Source organism: Nicotiana sylvestris, chromosome 3 (genome assembly GCF_000393655.2).
Source record: "Nicotiana sylvestris chromosome 3, ASM39365v2, whole genome shotgun sequence".
Lineage (NCBI taxonomy): Eukaryota > Viridiplantae > Streptophyta > Magnoliopsida > Solanales > Solanaceae > Nicotiana > Nicotiana sylvestris.
This window is the reverse complement of record NC_091059.1, coordinates 35,506,344-35,523,413: the sequence shown is the minus strand read 5'-3', so window position 1 is coordinate 35,523,413 and position 17,070 is coordinate 35,506,344.

Genomic DNA, 17,070 nt, shown 5'->3' with positions numbered 1-17,070 from the left:
GTCGTCCCAGCAATAAATTGTAGGATGTTGGTACGTCAATGACTTGGACCTCGACATCAAACCAGGTGGGTCCCATCTGTAGGCATAGGCTAATTTCTCCAATGGTGGACCTCTGAGATCCATCAAAAGCTTTGACACTGATAGCCCCATCTTTGACCTCGTGCAATCCTTTACCCAATGTCCTGAGAGTTATTAATGGATAAATGTTGAGGCTGGATCCCCGTCGACCAAGATTCTGGTGATGAAATGATCTTCTCATTGCACAGTGATATGCAACTCCTTGTTGTGACTAAGCCCTTCTGGTGGCAACTCATCCTCGTGGAAGTTGATCTTGTGGCTTTCCAACACCTGTCCCACCATATTCGCCATTTCGCCTTCTGTTATGTTGCTGGGAACATAAGCTTCACTTAGTATCTTAATTAAGGCATTTTTATATGTCTTAGAGCTTTGCATAAGGGCCAAGATAGAAATCTGTGCCGACGTTTTGTTCAGTTGTTCAACGACTGGGTACTCCTTGGCCTTTATCTTTCTCCAAAAGTCATTGGGCCCAGTTTCGACAGGACGTCCAGAGGCTTGCTTGCTAAACTCGGCTAAATGTTCTAGGGTGTATACCCTGCCTGTTCTAGTCATGCCCTGTGCGGTGACCGATTCTCCGGTATGTGTCTTCCCTTTCCTTCTAGACTCAGCTGTGTAATCCCAAGGTATGGCTTTCGACTTGAATGGGGTCATGTCTATCATGGAAACCGGAATGGACACCCTTGGAGGTAACACAACAACTTCAAATGGTGCGGGTGCCTTTGGAATCCCAAACTCAACCTCAATCGGTTTTGGCACCTTTGCAGGCGGTGCTTCAAACTCGAGTGGCACAGACATATTTACCACATCCTCCTTAGAAGGCTAAATCTGAACAACAATGGGATTGAGGGTAACCGCCGGCTTCTGAGGTTCATCACCTTCAGCTATCAACCCGATTGACCCTTTGGGGTCCCAATCGTCTTCAATCTCAATCATATGGATGCTCCTGCCTTTGTGGTCAGGTAGGGGGTTGTTGCGGACATTAGGAGTGGGCTCCTTTGCTATAATGATCTTGTTGTCAATCAGGTTCTAAATCTTGTCTTTCAACGAGCGACACCCGTCGATGGTATGGCCCTTCATCCTGGAATGGTATGCGCAAGTCTTGTTTGAGTTGATCCATTGGGAAGGATTTTCTAGAGTTACGGCTGGAATAGGGGTAACGTAACCGGCTGCTTTGGGTTTTTCATATAATTGGTCAATTGGCTCGTCTATGGCGGTATATTGTCTGGGAGGTTTACGGTCGAAGTTTAGTCTAGGTCGGGGAAAGTTTTGGCGGGTACGAGGTGATGGGTAGTGAGAAGGTTGGGAGTTGTATGCTTGGTATACGGGTGCGGGTTGAGAATATCTAGGTGAAGTGGGTTGATACGTAGGTGGTGGAGGTGATTGGTAAGCAGGTGGTGGAATTTGGTAAGTGGGTAATGGTGCTTGGTAGTTTAGGGTAGGTTGATATGTGAGTGAAGCTGAGGGATAGGTTTGGTACTACATAGGGGAATTGTTCCTTTGCGCAACTATTATAGAATTTACATCCTTTTTCTTCGACGAGCCACCAGACTGTAAAGCCTTGTTGGTAGCTTGCAATGCCTCGAGGTTAGTGACCATACTGTTTTTGGTGCCTTCTTCAATCCTTTCTCCCAACTTGATGATGTCGGAGAACTTTTGGCCCTCTATTAGCATCAGCCTCTTGTAGTATTGCGGATCCTGAGCACGGACGAAAAACCTATTCATTTGTTCTTCCTCCAAGGCCGGTCTGACCTTAGCAGCTTCTGACCTCCAATGAGTAGCATATTCGCGAAAGGTCTCTGTGGGCTTCTTCTTGAGATTCTGTATATAGAACACATCTGGTGCGTTCTCAGTGTTGAACCTAAACCGGTCCATAAATTCAGACGCCATGTTCACCCAACTAGTCCATTTCTTTACATCCTGGCTAATATACAATGATAAAGCATCACCTTTCAAACTCCTCATGAACAGCTTCATGCGGATTTTCTCGTCCCTTCCGACTCCTACCAGCTTATCATAATACATTCTGAGATGGACCCTGGGATCACCTGTACCGTCGAACATTTCGAGCTTGGGAGGTTTGTACCCGTCCGAGAGTTCAACATCTGGCTGAACACAAAGATCTTCATAGTTCAAACCTTCCACACCTTTGCTATCTTCGACACCCTGGACCCGGTTGGTTAACCTCTTGAGCTCAGCAGCTAAATTCTGAATGAGGGAGTCTTTGCTGTCTGATTCAGGTGTATCTGAGATAGGCTGGGCATAGTGGGGTACAGTGTCCACAAAGATGGGAGCGTTCTGGTCGTTTGTGGTGTTTTGGGGTTCGGGAATGAGCAGTGGAGTGTTGTTGCAGGCTTGGGTATGAGCGGGTTGTGATGGTGGTGGTGTAGTATGGTTCTGGTTGTTGGCATCAGCAGTGGCAAGAGTGATTGACAGACTTGCCAGGTTTCGAACTTGTTCCAATTCTTCCCGAAATCTCAGCAAAGTTTGCTCAAGATACGCAGCAGTTTCCTTAGTGATTGAAGCATTCTGAGAGGTTTCCTCGATTTCCTTTCTAGCACTGGTATCTCCCATTTTGCCTTTGTTCCTATTTCTGATAGGACGCGGAGGAGGAGGATGTGGAGGGACCTTGGATCTTGTTGAGTGTGTTGATGGTGCCAGAATGCACGAACTAACCTTTGGGGAGGGGAATAAAAATAAAGAAAAACAAAAAAGGTAACAAGTTTGTGCGGGTTGTGAGAAGAAAATGTTGCAATATTTAAACACATTGTGCAAGTATATAAATCGCGTCCTAATTTGGGTGCCTCGTTGTGCCTGAGGTAGGCCTAGCGACAAATTAACTTGGAGAACTTATAATGCTAAATGTCTCATTTTATTGATAAAAATAAGACGAATCCCAAAACAATACTAAAATAGAGGAAAGTAAAAATGTCGCTAATGGCTATTGGACTTATTACATTAAAAGCGAAAAGAAAGACTTCTAACTACTTGGCCCCAAAAGGACCTTCTTCAGGTTGAATGTTCTTGCTGATCATGTCCTGCAGCTCGCGCAGATTTTCCAGTAAAAATGCTATCGCCAGACGTTCTCCTTTGCCTTCCTCAACATTTTGACAGTCGATGACTCTTTTCCTCACTTTCCCTTCCAATTCAAACAAGTTGTACTCCAGGTATTCTATCTTCTCACTAGCCTTGGTGACTCTCTCCTTCCACTCGTTGATTTGGTTGCTCGATGGGAGGTTTCTCCACCAAGTCTGCAAGAGTGAAGGCATGTTTACCATACCAAAGTCAGGAACTTTGTCATTCATTTTCTGCAAAACAAAAGGGTTAAGACCTCACCCCCACTGGACTCGACTATTTAATACCAATAATCAGCATAAAAAGCATTTAGTTCTCCAAATAAATGTACAAAACATGTAGGTGTCCGTTTGGGTTTCAGGGAAACCCGATGGACTTTGGACAAGGCTATCTTAATGAGTCATTATGCGGACAACATAACTGACTCGGCTAGGTTTGACCATGATGCATGAACAATTTCAAGGGAATATGGTTTCTACTTTTTGAAGTGCTAGACAAGGTACCTTTTAGCGGACAACTTAAGAGGGAAAGGCGCGGAACCGTCGACTACACCATTGATCGACTGGTTTTACCGCAAATATGCCTTTGCCACATTTAGAGGGTTTATAATATCGGAAGGGCGCAACCACTCATTATAAGCGTTGCTATAGGATTTGTTTTGGCACGAGTGGAATATGATGTTGAGGAATGCAGTTATAACAATGAGACAAATTGCATGTATTTTCACGTTCATAAAGTAAAGATTACAATAAATGCTCAATAATTACAACAGAATTGAAATAATAAGGTAGTAAAAGAAGAAATTAAAAGGAAAGAAAAACATGAAGAGGCAAGTTAGTATTTTGATGAAATAATTAAAGACAGAAGGTAAATGCAATTAAAGAAGCAATAAAGTCACAAAGCACGTAATAGTAAAAGCCTTAAAGGTTTCCCCAGCAGATTCGCCATGCTGTCGACGCCCCTTTTTTCCCTCCTAAAAGAAGGCGAAATCGGGTTTACGACATTATGGGCAAAACAACTCTTATTCCCTTTTGAGGAATCGGGTTATCGAATTTGAAGAGCCTCCACCTAATGATTATAGTGCATTACTACACTTTAGAGAAAAGAAGAAGATTTTTTGGAAGAAAACCAGAGTTCGGGTAAGGGCTTGAGATTATCTCGAGGGGAAGGTGTTAGGCACCCCTCAAGATCCACTAGTGTGGTTTCCGGCCGTACTTAGCTGTGACTTTAAGAAAGTAGAAGTAACAGACAATGTTTGCACATAAGAAATATAAACAAGTTGACAATTTTGAAAGAAGAAAGGCACAAGTGATTTTTTTTTAGAAAAAAGGAAAGCTTAGTTTGAGGAAAACGTTAATTTAAATGAAGGAAAAGCAAAGAAAAGGGTCCTAGGTTTAACTATAATATGGATCACTTCAGTGCAATACCCAGCAATCATTCTCACACGAGATATTAGCGTACCGGTCTTCATCTCCATATTCTACCCTTCCAACCCCGTAGAGGTTATTTTAAGTGTGTGTATTGGTCACGAGTGCTTAGTGCGTGCTATTACTCGTCCCGTCCTATAGGTCCTAGAGGGTATTTAGGACCACTATTCCTATGAGGTGAGGACTAGGTTGAACCCTTAGGTTTAAAGGTCAAACCACTAGGCGACATGCAAAAACAAATAGGACTTCATGTAAGGAATCATATAAAGGCATGTAAAAGGCTCAAATATCCTTCCACAGATGGACACATGATTAGCACGTCTCAATCACATTTAAGGTCTAAGGAAATGAGAGTTAAAAGCTGGAATGTGCGAAAATATGTTAAGATAGGAGTTGAAGAGTTTAAACAGAATTTGCAAAAGGAGTTGGACGCACACTTTCTGAACTTGATAAAGGGCAGGAGATACGTAACAGTTTAGAAATCGGAGAAAGCATTTTAAACATACTCAAAAATATATGATAGGGCATAGCAGGTATAGTATTCTGTTCTGAAAATAATTTCGGATAGAAGAGGTAGGAAAACGTTTAGCACAGATGTAAAACCATTCAGAAGTGTAAAGCTGAGAGCATATAAGTATATTAGTTTTTGAACTATAGTTTTGGAAAATTACAGAAGACATAGTGTCCCGATGAGTTTTAGAAAAAACAGTAACACAATACTGGAAAAGGTAACTAAATAGAAAGTATTTGCACAGATATGATTATTTAGAAAATAGAACAGGAGTTTAGTAAGAACTAAGCGGATCTCAGAGAAGGGAAAAAAATTCGGACAGTCTAAAGATGTTGAATGGTTTAAACATAGGCATATTCACATAATACTCAAAAGAAATAGAAGGCATGGTGATTTTGAAAGGGGGTCGGAAACCCTAGTTTTGAAAAGAGGAACAAGAACGTTTAAAAACTTGAACTAATCGAAGATATCGAGTAATAAGTAGTGTAGAACTCATAGAATAAACTAGAAATCGTTTAAAAAGACGTAGATTAAGAGATTTAGGCAAAATTAGGGTTTGCAATAAAATCAGTGAGATGAGGAACCCGGTTGTGAAACTTATTAACAACGACATTTAAAGCATCATCGGACCAAAACCCACCGGAGAAAGGCCGGAGATAAGCCAAGCGAGGTTCCAGGGACCGCCTTTCATGGTGGATGTCTCTAGGGCTTCAAGGCTCAGAGAGAAGCAACGAGACGAGGTTTCATGGCGGCTATAGGTCGAGAGAAGTGAGAATGGAGTTGGCCGGAGAGGCGACCAAGTCCATCGGAGAAGAAAGAGAGAACTAGAAGGTTCTAGAGAGAAAGGAGAACAAACGTCAGCATAGAGAGAGACCGGTCTTTTTGCAAAATGAGGGTAAAGGGAAGGGGGGTCGTTTGATTTATTTTAGGGAAATTAATCTAGGCCGTTGATCTCGTTTGATCAATGGCTCATATCAAAACAAAGCTGGACCGGGTATCCAAATGGGGTGTGGGTCGGGTCTCAATTGAAATTGGGTCGAATTGGGGTGCAATTTGGGCTGTAATTGAAATGCAACTGGGGCTAGGTTTTAAATAGCCACTTTTCCCCTTTCTATTTTATAAAAATAGTAATAATGATTTTAAGAGCAAATTAGAAAACTAGGTAGACAAATATTATATAAATATTAGTTTAAAAATATTGTAGCAAATTTTATTGTTATAAAATGCTATTAATTACAAAATAGGCTATAATTGCAATTATATGCAATTTAGCTTTAAAAATGCCAAATAAATTGGTAAAAATATGCAAAAATCACCTTAATTATATTTTGGTGTAAATATGAGAATGAAATAAGTTATTCATCAAAAATGATAATTTTTGAGAATAGTTATTGGATATTTTGGTATTAAAATAGGCAGTAAATTGGTTTAAAAATCACAAAAAATACCAAAACTCTTGGGTGTGCTTATATATGCACATATATACTATTTTGAAAATATTTTGGGTATAAAATACATATGAAAAAATTGGGTATCAACAATATTTCTTTAGAAAATGGATGTACTCTTCCTTATCTGTTGGTGACAAGTGAATGCTGATGCGGGTCTTTTTGACGGTCTCAGCGTTTCCCAAATTTACTGCTTCTGTTTCGTCCAAATTGGATTTAGGCTTGTTCTCAAAATTCTCAACTTCTCTGACAATTTCCTCGAGTATCTCATCTTCTTCCTCTGAGTCACTATTCTCATGTTGCGTTGCCTCATTACATGTCACAGTCACTGGCTTATCAGGAAAAGTAATAATAATACTGTTGAAGGGAAAAATATAAAAATAGTAATGAATAATGATAAAGTATAAATGCATTTGATTAAAACTGAGAAAATTGTTCAAACAAAGCTTGGCTTGGTGGATCGAGCATTTATTTTAAAACAAAGAAATCTTAAAACAAAATTTATAAATAATTAAAATGCCTAGAACAGCTTATAAATTCTGCCAAGCTACCCAGGGACTCGGTGGGCTCGGGATGGTGTGACGGTCCAGTTGCTGAGAATAGCTCACTTTTCCACGGTCTCAATGGAGAGGCCTTCTTCCTCCTCCTGCTCAATTATAGCACTGCAGTCCATATCCTCGTCTTCCAAGAACAAATCCATCAGCCCAGCTAGTGTTTCTTCTTTGGCAGTTCCCCATATTATGTCTGCCTGATGGAAAGCCTGTTCCAAACGGGGTATCAGTTGTTCAAGAGGTTAATACGGTCCACTCCATGGAGGCAAACATTCCATGTACTCCTTCCATGTATACTGGTATCCGAGCCCAAAGGTGGTACTATGATTTTTTAGTCGTATCAGCTTGGTGATACCCTAAAGGTTCTTTCCCAACCCTTTGAGGGGTTCATATCCGGACCATGCCAGTATGCTTTCTATTTTGTTACTCCACCACTTATCTTTCTCGACGGCATTGACCCATTCAATATGATGATAAGTTTCCCCTCCTAGCCTCCTTCTATGTCTGATGGCCGGGATAGTATGACTAGTGTAGAAGGAATTTCTCCCGTCCCTATGAATGATTACATCCTAACGGTTCAATTCGAATTTTACGACTTGGTGTAGTGTGGAGGGTACGACTCCAGCAACATTGATCCATGGACGGCCCAACAAAAGATTCTATGAGGCTGGTATGTCAAGCATTTGGAATTCAATATCGACCCAAGTTGGTCCCATCTGCAAGCAAAGGTTGATTTCCCCAATCTTGGCCCTCTAGGACCCATCGAAAGCCTTCCCATTCATGCTCTCGGTCCGTATTTCATGGAAACCTTTGTCCAACCTTTTTAGGGTATCTAATAGACAAATATTAAGACTAGAACCCCAATCAGCCAGGACCTTGGCAATGAAGTTGTCTTCAAATTGTACCATAATATGCAGTGCTCGATTGTGATTCAGACCTTCGGGCAGTAGCTCATCCTCATACAAGATAATCTTGTGGTTTTCCAGTACCTATCCGACCATGTTGGCCATTTCTCCACCAGTGATATTATTGGGTACATAAGCCTCGCTCAGTCCTTTCATCAAGGCGTTCTTGTATGCCTCTAAATTCTGTAGTAGTGACAGGATAGATATCTGAGTAGGGACTTTGTTCAGATGATCGACAATAGAATACTCTTTTGCTTGTACTTTCCTCCACAAGTCGTCCGGTCCGGTCTCAATGACATGCTTCCTAGTAGTGGCATACTTGCTTGAACCTCCTAGGTGTTCAGGTGTGTAGACTTTTCCAGTTCTAGTCATAACTTGTGCGGTGTTAGATTCCTCTATCTTAGTCTTCCCTTTTCATCGATCCTCGGCGACATAATCCCAGGGTATCGATTTTGAGTTGAATGGGGTGTGGTTGACACCGTCACAGTAAAAGGTGTGATCACTTCTACTTCAAATGGAGTGGAGGTGGCTGCGGGCGGAGTTACTTCCACCTCGAATGGAACTGATGCAGTTACCTCAACGTCAATAGGTGCTTGAGTCAGAACCACAATAGGAGTATGTGTAACTGCCACCTTGAACTCATCGCCTTCTCGGATAATCTGATCGACCCCTTGGGGTCCCATTCCTTATTTGTTTCTATAACATGCACATTGTCGCCTCTATGATCAGGGAGGGGATTGTTGAGGACATTAGGTGTGGCTTCCTTTGCTTGTTTGACCTTGTTTTCAATGAGTGTCTGAATCTTATCCTTCAATGTTCGGCACTTAGCAGTGGTGTGCCCTTTAATACCGGAGTGGTATGCACAAGTTTTGTTCAGATTGAGCCATTGGGATGGATTTTCCAATGCTACAGCGGGAATAGGAGTGACATAACCTGCGACCTTTAACCTTTTGTACAATTGGTCAATGGGCTCAGCAATGGCGGTGTATTGTCTGGGTGACTTGCGGTCGAAATTTGGTCTTGGTCTTGTATAATTTTGGCAAGTTGATGGTGATTGGAAGTGGGATGGTTGGGAATTGTAGGTGTGATAGACAACGGCTGGTTGAGAATATCTGGGAGATGAGGGTTGATATATAGGTGGTGATGCTTGGTATATGGGTGGAGATGCTTGGTATGTAGATGGAGGTGTTTGATATGCGGGTGGAGGTGTTTGGTATGTGAGCAGAGTGTTTGGACTCTGAGCCACTATTACTGCCCCGTCATGTCTCTTCTTCGATATTGCACCGGATTGGAGTGCCTTATTTGTGGCTTGCAGTGCCTTGAAATTTGTTACCATTCCGCTCTTGATTCCTTCCTCGATCCTTTCCCCGAGCTTGATGATGTCCAAGAATTTGTGATTTTCGATGACCATCAACCTCTCATAATATTGCGGATCATGTGCTCTGACGAAGAATTTATTCATATGTTCTTCGTCCAAAGCGGTCCTGAACTTGGCGGCTTCCGACCTCCAATGAGTAGCATATTCACGGAAAGTCTCAGTGGGCTTCTTCTTGAGATTCTGGATGTGTTCATGAAATCAGATGCCATGCTTACCCAATTAGACCATTTCTTGGGGTTCTTGCTGTATACCAAGACAACGCGTCCCCGTAAGACTCCTCATGAAGAGCTTCATCTGAATCTTTTCATCATTTCCAACCCTGACCAACTTATCACAGTAAGTCATTAGGTGAACCCTGGGATCACTTGTACCATCGAACATTTCGAACTTTTGAGGTTTGTACCCCTCTGGTAGTTCCACATCGGGTTGTATACATAGATCTTCGTAGTTCAAACCTTATATTCCTCTATCGCCTTCAACACTTTGAACTAGGCTTGTTAACTTCTTAAGTTCTTCGGCCATGTTCTTAATGAGTAGGTCCTTTTCGGAGGGTTCCGTTGCAGAGGAGATTGTCTTGGTAGAATGTGGTATAGTTTCCAGGTATATGGGGTTGCTCTAATGGGTTCCAGGAACTTGGGTATAGTGATGGCCATTGGTGGAGTTTTGTGGATCTGGAATGAGTGGTGGTGTATTTTGGGGAGTGTGGTAAGTGGTGGTTGGTGGATATGGAATTGGTTGATGTTGTGGTGGAGTTGGTATCGGTAATGGATTGACATTTTGAGGTGGAGTTGCGTATTGATTTGGTATGGTAGGTTTTTGTGGTTGTTGGTTTTGAGGAGGTGTTGGGTTTTTTGCGTTCTGTTGGTGGATATCAAGAACATTGATGGTGAGTGACAAGTTAGCCAAATTACGGACCTGCTCAAGTTCTCCTTGCAGTTCTAGTATCTTTTGTTCAAGTCTCAAAACCAGGTCATTCGGAACCGGAGTACTACGGCCATCAGAGGTCTCTGCGTTCTCAATGTTTTCCTTTCGAATTCCACTTAAGTCATCCATCTTTGCTTTCCTCTGCCTTTTGTGTTGGTTGGGGATGGAGGAGGTGGAGGGCCTCTGGATCTGGTATGATATGCTGATGAGGCCAGTATGGATGAACCAACCTATGGGTAAAAAATAAACAAAACAAAAAGGTAATAGGTTAGAGAGGATCCTAAAATGTTTGTAGTATTTAAACAGACATAGTGCGAGATATAAATTCGTATCCTAATTTGGGAGCCTCGTTGTGCCCGAGATAGGCCTAGCAACAAATAAATTTGGAGAACTTAAAATGCCAATAAATGCTTCATTTCATAATATAAAATAGACTAATCCAAAACGACATAATAACAAAAACAAGTCGCTACTGGCACTTGGCCTTATTACATTTTAAGAAAAGAAAATAAATCTAATCTATTTGGTCACAGAAGGACCTTCCCCAGATTCTATCTTCCAGACTTAATCAAACTGATCTCCCAGCTCGCGTAGTCCTAGCAGTAAGTAGGCTCGGGCGAGATGTCCTCCCTCGGCTCCTTCAGCATTCTGACAGTTTTCAATCCTTTTATGACTTTTCCCTCTAGTTTCACTATTCCTCGCTCCAGGTATTCTAGTTTTCTGTTGGAAGTGACCGCCATCTCTTTCCATTCCTCGATCAACCTCACGTTTCTCTCATGTATCTCCCGATGCTCATTCTCAGAGTCATGGACTCTCTTGCACAACCTGTTGTACTTGACTTGGGCTTCAGCTTCCTCGTCTATGATTCTGTTCCCTCGACCAGTCCCCGGTGTTACCGCTCCTTTCAGATTGTCCTCCAACCATCCAAGGTAGAGAGGCTCACACCTCGCGTGATATCTATCTGGCTCGACAGTGCTTTTCTCCACAATGATTTTGCAATACCACATGTGCTGATCTTGGCACTTGTAAGGTCTGTCATCGTCTTGGAAATCTGCCCTGAAATGACTTATCTTGACGACCCTTGCTACAACCTGCTTTCTGCCTGCTTGCCTCATAACTCGTATAGGAACATATGGATATATCCCTCTCAACCCGACCAACACCAAATGCGGAGCATCCCTGGACTTGATAATGAACACGTCCATTGGAAACCACTCAACCATCCACTACTCTTGTTCCTCGGTCAGATTGTCGAAGAACTCTACCTATTTGCTAGCACTTTCCAGCTAAGCAAATCTGTCCAGAATGTAGGTCATCTGCTTACGATGATGGAAAGCGGCGTGGTCATTCCAAACCTTTCGCAGAAATTCATGGCGATAGCGACCCTTTTAGAGATGTTCCAAAAACCATAACTGTAGCAGCAAGTTGCAACCCTCGAAATGTTGGACCCTTCTTTGCAAGCGTTCCAAGTCCCTATAGATATCAGCTATGATCATGGGGACTATGGTATACGTCTACCCATTAATCCCCTCCATCAGAGTTTCGGCGACTGTAGACATGTGATTTTTGACCCTCCCCACGATTTTCATATTTAGCACGTAAATATTTAATTTAGGCCTAATATAGCTATTTCAGCTCAGTTTTACTCTTTTACTTTATTTTATTACAAGAAAAATAAAAATTACAAAAAAATATTTTAGTATGTATCTTTCATAAATTTAAAAAAAATACAAAAAATAGTACCTTATTTTTATCTTTATATAATTTTGAAAATACAAAAAATATATAATAGTTTCATGTTAGTTTTGCATTGTGTAGTATTTTTATATTATTTTAGAATGAGTCAATTAAGGTGTTGGATCACAATTTTAAGAGTTTTAGAGCCCAATTCGGATTAGTCCATTAAGCATAGGGACCCTTCTAGACTCTTCTTTGGAACAAAAAACAAATAAAAAGACCCTAAGGACTTAACACAAAAAGATCTAGGGACTAATTGACAAAATACACAAAATAATAACCTAAACCTAGACCCATACAATATAGTTAACGCCTGAAATAAAAGGAGGGGGATGAAAAAAACTAAAAATCGGATCCGCCTTTTTCAACAAGGACTCCCCCCATTCAAAATCTTGGTCTTCTTCATGAAGAAACCAACAAATGAACGGGGAGCTACTTCTTCTTCTTCATAAAGTCAGCCGCAAATCAACACACACGATCTCCCCCTTGAACTCATGCTTCTTCACCGTTAAAAAGAAAACCTGATCTATCTTGAACCCAACAGCCGTGAACCTCACAAATGATGACCCCATGAACTCTGGTTCTTGAATGAAATCACAGAGCTTTAAGCATCAGCCTCATAGATCTAGGGCACCAGCGGTTTCTTCTTCCTCGACTGAACTCCATCACCACCGGAAATGGTCGGAAACTGGTGACGGAATCTCGTTTCATCAATGGAGTTCGTTTAAAGCTCGTGGACAGTTCGTTTGAGGTTGTCGACTGAGTTTCAAGTTCGTCGTTCCATTTAGTGTAACGTTTCGGTTGAGATCAAGTCCCGTTAAAGCTCGTCCGTAAGTCGCTAGCCCTGTTCGTTGGATCCGTTCAGTTCCGTCGAGGTTTGGGCTTTGGTCCGATAAAGTTTCTGTTCGGATTTCTTGTACGTGGGCTCAGGTTTGACCAATGAAAGGTTCCATTTCTCTATTCTTCATTTCTGTTGTTTGCGTTTCCATGACAAATTTGTTAATTCGTAAATGTTTTACATTGAAATGACTTTCTTGTTGCACCCTGATTTGTTTGGATTTGCTGGATATGTCCATGAAGGTGACAGATATGTTCTCATTATCGTTGAAGTGTTTAAACTCAAGAGTATTTAGCATTAATTTATGATTGCTATGGATATTACACATAACATTGATTATGTTTAAGGCATTTGTGAACCTTAACCTTTTTTAAGTATAATCCAAATTGAATGTTTTCCATGAATTAATGACTTGCCTGCCGAATACATGCAATAGAAAACTACTGTGGTACTAATAAAAATGCAAAGGTAAGGTATTAACATCCAATACAAATGTAAAGAAAATCCACGATGCGCAAAAATATTCATTAGCCTCTAGCTTGAGTGAATTTAAGATAGTTGTATCATTTTGTAGCAAATGTCTCATGTGGAATAGTCGAAAATATTTTTCTTAATTAATCTATCTTGATTATGTACATGTTCGCGTGACATAATTATGATTTTAAAAACTAATTCGAAGTATGCGTTCGCGCAACTTCGATCATATTCTTCTTAATAAAAAAATTATTTTAATAGACCACTAATTAAATTTAGTTCATATAGTCCGAGGTGTGCCATCCACCATTTAATCATACATGGCCCTCGTATTAAGTTCATAATTTAGATATAACAAATAACAAATGATCGTAGTTTGCTTTAGGTACATTTAATATACCATTGCGATTGTGGACACGTCCGCGTGATATGATTGCGATTTCTAAAAGCAAAATAGGAGTATGCATTCGCGCAACTTCGGCCAAACTTTCTTAATAATAATAAAGTGTTATTAATTGTGGACATGTTCGCGTGACATGATTGTTGACACGCCAAACAAATGGGTACACGTATGCGTGACCCGTTTCAAGATAATTTTCTTAATTTAAAAGCGGTAAAGGGTAAATGCACATAGGTTCTGAAATTGAGTAATTAGACAATTTAGTAAGCCAGGTATGATCAAAGCGTCCGTGCTAAAACCACGGAACTTGGGAATGTCTAACACCTTCTCCCGGATTAACAGAATTCCTTACCCTGATTTTTGTGTTCGCAGACTGTAGTACAGAGTCAAATCTCCTCGATTCGGGATTTTAAACCGGTGACTTTGGACACCATAATTATCTCAAGTGGCGACTCTGATTTTTAAATAATAAATCCCATTTCGATTGTCACTTAAATTGGAAAAAACTCCCTTATACCCCTCCGGGGGTAGGTAAAAGGGAGGTGTGACAGCTCTGGCTGAGAACCCCGTGGATGAAGAATATGAGCCTTTGAAGACTTACTTCCCTGATGAAGAGGCAATGCATGTTGATGAGTTAGAACCAGTTGGAGAGCCAGGTTGGAAACTTTTCTTTGATGGAGTTGCTAACATGAAAGGTGTCAGGATAGGGGCTGTACTTATTTCCGAAATAGGGCATCACTACCCTGTCACGGCTGAACTTCGTTTCTACTGTACTAACAACATGGCTGAGTACGAGGCGTGCATTTTGGGTTTGAGGTTGGCTACAGACATGGGCGTCCACGAAGTTTTGGTCTTAGGGGACTCGAACCTTCTGGTGCACCAGATTCAAGGGGAATGGGAAACATAAGATTTGAAACTCATACCATACCGACAATGTTTGCATGATCTTTGTCAACGGTATCGATCAGTAGAGTTCAGGCATATTCCAAGGATCCATAACAAAGTTGCTGATGCTTTGTCTACCTTGGCGTCAATGTTACATCATTCGAATAAGGCTTATGTTGACCCATTGCATATTCAGGTCTATGATCAGCATGATTACGGTAATGCGGTAGAAGAAGAACATGATGGAGAGCCTTGATTTCATGATATCAAGGAATATATCAGCATGATCTCCACATGGTGTTTATTGATCTGGAGAAAGCGTACGATAAGGTTCCTAGGAAGGTCTTATGGAGCTGCTTAGAGGATAAAGGGGTCCCGAGTAACTATATTAGGGTGATTAAAGACATGTATGATGGAGCTAAGACTCGGGTTAGGACAGTAGGAGGCGACTCTGAACACTTTCCAGTTATTACGGGGTTGCACCAAGGGTCTGCGCTCAGCCCATTCCTATTTGCCCTGGTGATGGATGCACTGACTCATCATATTCAAGGGGAGGTTCCATGGTGCATGCTATTTGCTGATGACATTATTCTAATTGACGAGACAAGAGGCGGCGTCAACGAGAGGCTAGAGATTTGGAGACATGCTCTTGAGTCTAAAGGTTTCAAGTTGAGTAGGACGAAGACGGAATACCTCGAGTGCAAATTTGGAGTTGAGCCGACGGAAGCGGGAGTTGAAGTGAGGCTTGACTCTCAAGTCATTCCCAAGAGAGGTAGTTTCAAGTACCTTGGATCGGTTATTCAGGGGATCGGGGAGATTGACGAGGATGTCACACACCGTATAGGGGTGGGGTGGATGAAGTGGAGGTTAGCGTCGGGAGTCTTGTGTGACAAGAAAGTGCCACCGTTACTAAAAGGTAAGTTTTATAGAGCAGTGGTTAGGCCTGCCATGTTGTATGGAACTGAATGTTGGCCGGTAAAGAACTCACACATCCAGAAGATGAAAGTAGCAGAGATGAGGATGTTGAGGTGGATGTGCGGGCATACAAGGATGGATAAGATTAGGAATGAAGATATTCGAGAGAAGGTGGGTGTGGCCCCCATGGAGGACAAGATGCGGGAAGTAAGACTCAGATGGTTCGGGCACATTCAGAGGAGGAGCACTGATGCACCGGTGAGGAGGTGTGAGCGACTGGCTGTAGTGGGCATGCGGAGAGGTAGAGGAAGACCTAAGAAGTATTGGGGAGAGGTGATCAGACAGGACATGGCGCGACTTAGGATTACTGAGGACATGACCCTTGATAGGGAATTATGGAGGTCGAGCATTAAGGTTGTAGGTTAGGGGAGAGTGTGAATATTTCTACAGCACAATAGAGTGAGACTATCCAGTTAGGAGTTAGACTAGGAATGTCATTGGTCGTCTATTGATGCAGGGCTTTACCTTCTAGTTGTACTATACCAGCCATCTATTTCGTATTTCGTATTTCGTATTCTGTATTTCATATTTCATATCTCTTATATATTGTTGTTATTTTTATTACGCATTTTTATGGTACTAATATATCATCTCCTATTGCTTTTTTGAGCCGAGGGTCTCCTGGAAACAGCCTCTCTACCCTTCGGGGTAGGGGTAAGGTCTGCGTACATATTACCCTCCCCAGACCCCACTTGTGGGATTATACTGGGTCGTTGTTGTTGTTGTTGTAAGGAATATATCAGGATGGGGGTGTATCCGGTACAAGACACATGCGATCAAAAGAGAACAATTCGGCAGTTAGCGAGCGGATATTTCTTCAGCGAAGGGGTTTTGTACAAAAAGATTACGGATCTTGGATTGTTGAGATGCGTAGATGCTAGACAAGCCACAACTATCATGACTGAAGTACATTCTGGAGTCTGTGGACCGCTTATGAGTGGGTACGTGCTGGCAAAGAAGATTCTTTGAGCAGGTTATTGTTGGCTCACTATGAAACGAGATTGTATCAGTTTCGTGCGCAAGTTTCATCAGTGCCAGGTGCACGGAAATTTGATTCATTCTCCACTATCTGAATTGCACACAATGTCTGCACCATGGCCTTTTGTTGCATGGGGATGGATGTCATTGGACCAATCGAGCCAGCAGCATCCAACGGGCACAGGTTTATTCTGGTGGCCATTGATTATTTCACCAAGTGGGTTGAAGCTAAAACTTTCAAGTCTGTGACCAAGAAAGCAGTGGTCTATTTTGTGCACTCAAATATCATTTGTCGGTTTGGAATACCAAGGGTGATCATTACAGACAATGGGGCTAATCTCAAAAGTCATCTAATGAAAGAGGTATGTCAACAGTTTAAGATTACACATCGCAATTCCACCCCATACCGCCCCAAGGCGAATGGAGCAGTCGAGGGAGCTAACAAGAACATAAAGAAGATACTTTAGAAAATGGTGGAAGGGTCCAGGC